The following is a 6386-nucleotide window of genomic DNA, read 5'->3' as shown; positions in this document are numbered from 1 at the left end:
TGGGGCTGGCTTTGGAGGCGCCGGGCTAGTGCGAGGAGCAGGAACAGGACATACTGGACTGGGCAGGCGCACTGGAGGCCTGATGCGTGGGACTGGCTTTGGAGGCGCCAGACTAGTGACACGCACCTCAGGGCTAGTGCGAGGAGCAGGAACAGGACGTACTGGGCTATGGAGGCGTACCGGAGATCTGGAGCTCAGGGCTGGCACACACCGTCCTGGCTGGATGGTCACTATAGCCCGGCACGGGCAGAGCGCTGGCACAGGGCGAACTGGGCTGTGCTGGGGAATGATGGCTGCCGTGCGTAGAGCAGGCGCAGGGTAGGCTGGACCTAGGAGACGCACTGGTGGCCAGATGTGCTGTGCCGGCGCACTTCTCCCTGGCTGAGTGCCAACTCTAGCACGGCAATGCTGAGGAGCCCGTATCGACCGCACCGGGCTATAGCTGCGCACTGGCGACACAGTGCGTAACTCAGCATAACAGGGTGCCTGCTTGATCCGTCGCTCCCCATAATAAGCACGAGGAGTTGGCTCAGGTCTCCAACCTGACTTACCCCAACTCCCTGTGTGCCCCCCCCCCCCCATTTTTGGGGGGGGCTGCCTCTCAGGCTCCTGTAGCTCCCTTAATTTGTCCTCCCAGAATCATCGTTCCTCCTTCCATGTCGATCCTTCTCCCCGGTGCTCCAGTCCACGCTGCTTGGTCTTCTTGTGGTGGGTGGTTCTGTAACGGCCGTCGAAGGGAGTAGACCAAGGCGCAGCGGGTTGAGTGCTCATATTTAAATATTTATTCGAACATTTAAACAAAACAAGAAAAACGACAGCCAAACAGTACTGTCAGGTACACTAAACACTAAACAGAAAATAATCACCCACAAAACACAATGAGAAAACCCCCTACTTAAATATGGTCTCTAATCAGAGGCAACGAGATTCAGCTGCCTCCAATTAGAGACCAACCCCAAATAGTTCCAACATAGACAACCTAGATTAAACATAGAAATAGAATAACATAGAACATCACCCAAAACCCCCAAAACACACAAAACAAACACCCCCTGCCACGCCCTGACCAAACTACAATAACAAATAACCCCTTTTACTGGTCAGGACGTGAAAATACACACTAAAGCTGAAGAAATCTGTATTTAGCATCAAGTCTACAATATTGTTAGTTTACCTATGATTCATCTTTAATGTTGTTTTTATTGTACATCATTAGTTGTATTTTTTAAATGTCATGTCATGTATTCCCCTGTGGCTCAGTTGGTAGAGGATGGTGTTTGCAATGCCAGGGTTGTGGGTTTGATTCCCACGGGGGGCCAGTACAACAACAACAAAAATGCATGAAATGAAATGTATGCATTCACTACTGTAAGTCGCTCTGGATAAGAGCGTCTGCTAAATAACTAAAATGTAAAATGTAAAAAAAATGTCATGAAAAGCACTATACAAAGTAAATGTATTATGTATTATGGTCTGACATGCCTGCAGAAATGTTGCAATTTTGTAATGTGTTTTGTTTGGTAAATTGTTTTGTTAATATGAATTTACATTTGTGGTGCCACTAAATAAACAATGAATTATTTAAATCAATACTGTCAATATTGCTATTATTAATATTAAAATATGTTTTTATAATGGAGGGAGGGTGGACAGGGAGTTTAAAAAATGAACCCCAAAAGGTTATTTGAGGAACCATGATAAGGGGTTCTTCAAAGAACTTAGAGGTTCCCACAAAAGGTTCTTCAAATAACTTTTAGGGGTTCCCCCACAGTTTCAATTTGAAGAACCCCTACAGGATACTCCAGGAACCTTTACTTTTTAGAGTGTATATTGATAAAAGTCACCTTGTCCGAGAGACATTTACATAGTTATACACAGCCCAAATTGGGATGATTATTTTAGGGCGAAATAGCGGCCACAACAGACAGACCTGATATCGACCATAATTCAACATCCTTGGACGTCACGTGCTGAGTAGGTATGACCAAAGTTATTCTATTTGTCTACACTTGTAGTACATTTTTACACTATAATAAATGTTTATGATGCCACATCATCCGTTTTCAAAGGGAGTCGTTGGTTTTTAGTGGCAGTCGCTTTTGAGCTTTTTGTCTGAAAGTATTTTCTCAACTGCGATACCAACTCCAGTCAGCAGATGGCGATGTGCGTCTTTCAGGTGATTCTGCCACTGTGACGTATAATCTAGTGGACAGGACGCTTGTTCAGCATCAACAGCTAGTCAGCCACCTTGGTTCACTTTAACTTTATGGAAAAAGGTTTATTCAATAAATCTAGCAACTCCTCTCATACTGGGAAGAACCCCCCCCCCCCCCCCCCCCCACAGGCCTTAAGGGCAGTTTTATTTCAAATGTAGTACCTGGATGGAGAAAATCCAATTAGCGTTTTATAGTTACATCGTTAGGGTAACTTAACCTAAAGTGGACACACTCCCATCAGTTTCTGAGACAACTGCCCAGACTTTGTAGACAGTTTAATAATGCTTAAAACTCATCTTTATCAAATGATCCATTAAAGATACCAACTCAAAACCTACGTTCGTCTACATATGGATTGTTTAAATTGAATCTAATTATATTCCCAGTATTACTTCATCAAATCTCTAGTAATCATTATACACGCATACAATTCATCATATTTTCATATATTCACAGAATCCATATAAAACGTAAGAAATTCTCAGGTACTCACAACAACCATTCCATTTGCTTTTTCAAGGACTCTCCAAACATACTCCCAGCAGAACAAAAAATTAACTTTTGTTTCCCGAACAATGACCATGGGATCCTCAACGGTTCTCTAACCTCCCAGAGACCACGGCAAAATCAAGCCTCCCAGGAACTATAGACCTTCCACTGCTTTCTAAAATATCATCCCGCTTATTATCCACATTTCAATCATCTGATTAAGCATATTTCTATGTTACTATCCAAACGTCAGATTAAGACTCATATCACAGTCACACAACTCTCATATCAGTCACACAACTCCCATATCACAGTCACACAACTCTCATATCACAGTCACACAACTCTCATATCACAGTCACACAACTCTCATATCACAGTCACAACTCTCATATCACAGTCACACAACTCTCATACCAGTCACACAACTCTATCACAGTCACACAACTCTCATATCACAGTCACACAATGCTATTCCCAAACATACCTAATCAATTAGTTGTTTTTCAACAATATTTTAACCTGCAGGAATATTTTCACATTTCTATCTCATGGTTAGTTCCTAGGATAATGTAAGTCATACATTTACATCTCTCAATACTTCTAAAATGGGGTCCAGGTTTAAAACAATTACAGGTGCACCTTACTATCTTATACTATATCATAAATGGTCTTAACTAGTAAACACAGATTCTAGTTTTCATCCAGTTCACACCTCCACACAGGAATACACACAGAGCCTACGAGGATTTTCTAAAATCTCCACTTTGCGTGTTTCGCTCACCTCATTCTTTTTTAAAAATTAGGTTTGAGTTGTGGTATCCACTCAGATCAAAGGTGGGTTCATCTGCTCCGTTCCCGAAGTCTCCCTGAGATCCCAAGTTAGAGGGATCCCTCGTGCACCATTTACCCAGGTCGTCAGGAGTCAGGTAATTTATCCAGGTCGTCAGGAGCCAGGTCATTTACCCAGGTCGTCAGGAGCCAGGTCATTTACCCAGGTCATCAGGAGTCAGGTCATTTACCCAGGTCATCAGGAGTCAGGTCATTTACCCAGGTCGTCAGGAGACAGGTCATTTACCCAGGTCATCAGGAGTCAGGTCATTTACCCAGGTCGTCAGGAGTCAGGTCATTTACCCAGGTCATCAGGAGCCAGGTCATTTACCCAGGTCATCAGGAGACAGGTCATTTACCCAGGTCGTCAGGAGTCAGGTCATTTACCCAGGTCATCAGGAGTCAGGTCATTTACCCAGGTCATCAGGAGTCAGGTCATTTACCCAGGTCGTCAGGAGTCAGGTCATTTACCCAGGTCATCAGGAGACAGGTCATTTACCCAGGTCGTCAGGAGTCAGGTCATTTACCCAGGTCATCAGGAGCCAGGTCATTTACCCAGGTCATCAGGAGCCAGGTCATTTACCCAGGTCATCAGGTCATTTACCCAGGTCATCAGGAGCCAGGTCATTTACCCAGGTCGTCAGGAGTCAGGTCATTGACCCAGGTCGTCAGGAGTCAGGTCAAGATTCACATCCCCATCGCCAAATGTGGAGGTTAATTTCTTTAATATCAATTGAGGAAACAAACTTATCACACAAGTCAGCGTTATTCTAAAACTAAATCTTTATTCACTTATTAATACGGGAGCAGGTCAATACAACACACATATAAAGTGAATCAATTGAGTGTTCTACGAAAATGATGGCTGGTCGACAAATCACCCCCAGATGATTCGTTGAGAGATGAATCACCCCCAGATGATTCGTTGAGAGATGAATCACCCCCAGATGATTCGTTGAGAGCCACGATACAAAAGTACAAAGGTCTTTTACAGCCAAGATACACCCCTTTCAACCTACATGACCAACAACAGATGTATAGAACGGGTCACAAGGTTAAGATTTGTATGAAAGATACTTATAATTCTCAGCAGACAGTATCTGCTGTAAAAACAGTACTCTTTATGTAGAGACCAGGGTCTGGCCCTGAGGTCATCTCTCCCTGGTACCATATAGAACAGAAACATTAACTCATGTTCTGGAATGCAGTCTCTTTAGGTTTTATCACCCAAAAGACATTGTAAATCTCCTGACAGTGTTTTCTCCCAGAGGCCCATCCTCAGTAGAACACACAGACACAATAGTTCTAAGAACCCTCTATTCAGTTGCATAAAACAACCATTTGATGCAATAAAAGTATTATAACAATGTTGCAGTTTTGCTCTCAGTGTCCACTGAAAGTTGACTAGTAACAACAACTGGGACCTAAAAGACACCCACCATGAGACCCACTAAATCTGCCCAAGAAGAGTAAAACAAAATAAAAACCCACACCAAACTTAAAAACAGGAAGCAAACCAAAAAGGTGGAGCAACTAAAGGTGTTGACTCTCCACATGTATCAAGACAACTGGAGCACTGGGCCAGACACTCTTAAATAGAACCTGGACCAGCTCAGGTGAAACACCTTCCCACTAACGAGATGGACAAGCCAGCACAGGTGTAACACATACTGACTAACGAGGTGACACCAATCAGTGCGCCCAACGAGCTAGACGTGCTAGACGTGCTAACGAGCTAGACGGGCTAGACGTGCTAGACGTGCTAACGAGCTAGACGGGCTAACGGGCTAGACATGCTAACGAGCTAGACGTGCTAAAGTCCAACCTCAAAACATAAATGGAAAAACCAAAGCCTGTAACACCTTAAGACAACAAATATATCCTATATTTTTGATGGACAAGTTTGCTCACCACCAACAGAAAACAACTTCCATTTCACATTATAATCAACCACAATGATTCACCTTCTACAATATAAACATGGTGTCTACTGGCTGTCAACAATTAAAAACAAGAAAAAAACACGTATTTCTAAATAATAATATACAATAGGATTATTTGTTTCTCCTTTTTCTTTCTATAGAATCCTAAATCCCACTAGCTTCTAGAACTCTCGTCTTCCTACAACTCACTAGCTTCTAGAACTCTCGTCTTCCTAAAACTCACTAGCTTCTAGAACTCTCGTCTTTCTAAATCCCACTAGCTTCTAGAACTCTCGTCTTCCTAAAACTCACTAGCTTCTAGAACACTCATCTTCCTAAAACTCACTAGATTCTAGAACTCTCCTCTTCCTAAAACTCACTAGATTCTAGAACTCTCATCTTCCTAAAACCCACTAGCTTCTAGAACTCTCGTCCCCTTGGAACGAGCCCAAACAAAACTCATCTCCAATACGGAAAAACGTGCAGTCAAAATAAATTCTGATCCATGGCAACGCACTGCCTAAACACAAAACACAAATCTTATATCCATTTGGGGGGAAATCAGGTTGAACCTGCTCCTGAAACTAACACAACAAAACACATGGAAATGGAGATATATTTTACCTCACTGGTTAGAGGACAACCTGCAGAAGACAGTCAGCTACATTTTGGAGTGATGCATTTAAATGTAGGGGTCACTAAACAAAGGAACATAACACTTATTTGTCATCACTCATCGATATCATGTTGAAATCAATTGTGCGAGAGGAGGGAGATGAGGTTGCACGTCCTGTTAAAACTAACAGCTCAAAAACCACACGGAATCTGGGAATAATGTGTACATCCCTGGTTAGAGGACAACTGGTAGAAAACAGCTGGCTACATTTTGATTCAAGTGGGTCACCAATGCTGTAAATGTAACACAGCT

Source organism: Salmo salar, unplaced genomic scaffold (assembly GCF_965601325.2).
Source record: "Salmo salar unplaced genomic scaffold, fSalSal1 ptg000136l, whole genome shotgun sequence".
Lineage (NCBI taxonomy): Eukaryota > Metazoa > Chordata > Actinopteri > Salmoniformes > Salmonidae > Salmo > Salmo salar.
Note: the sequence above shows the minus strand (reverse complement) of the source record.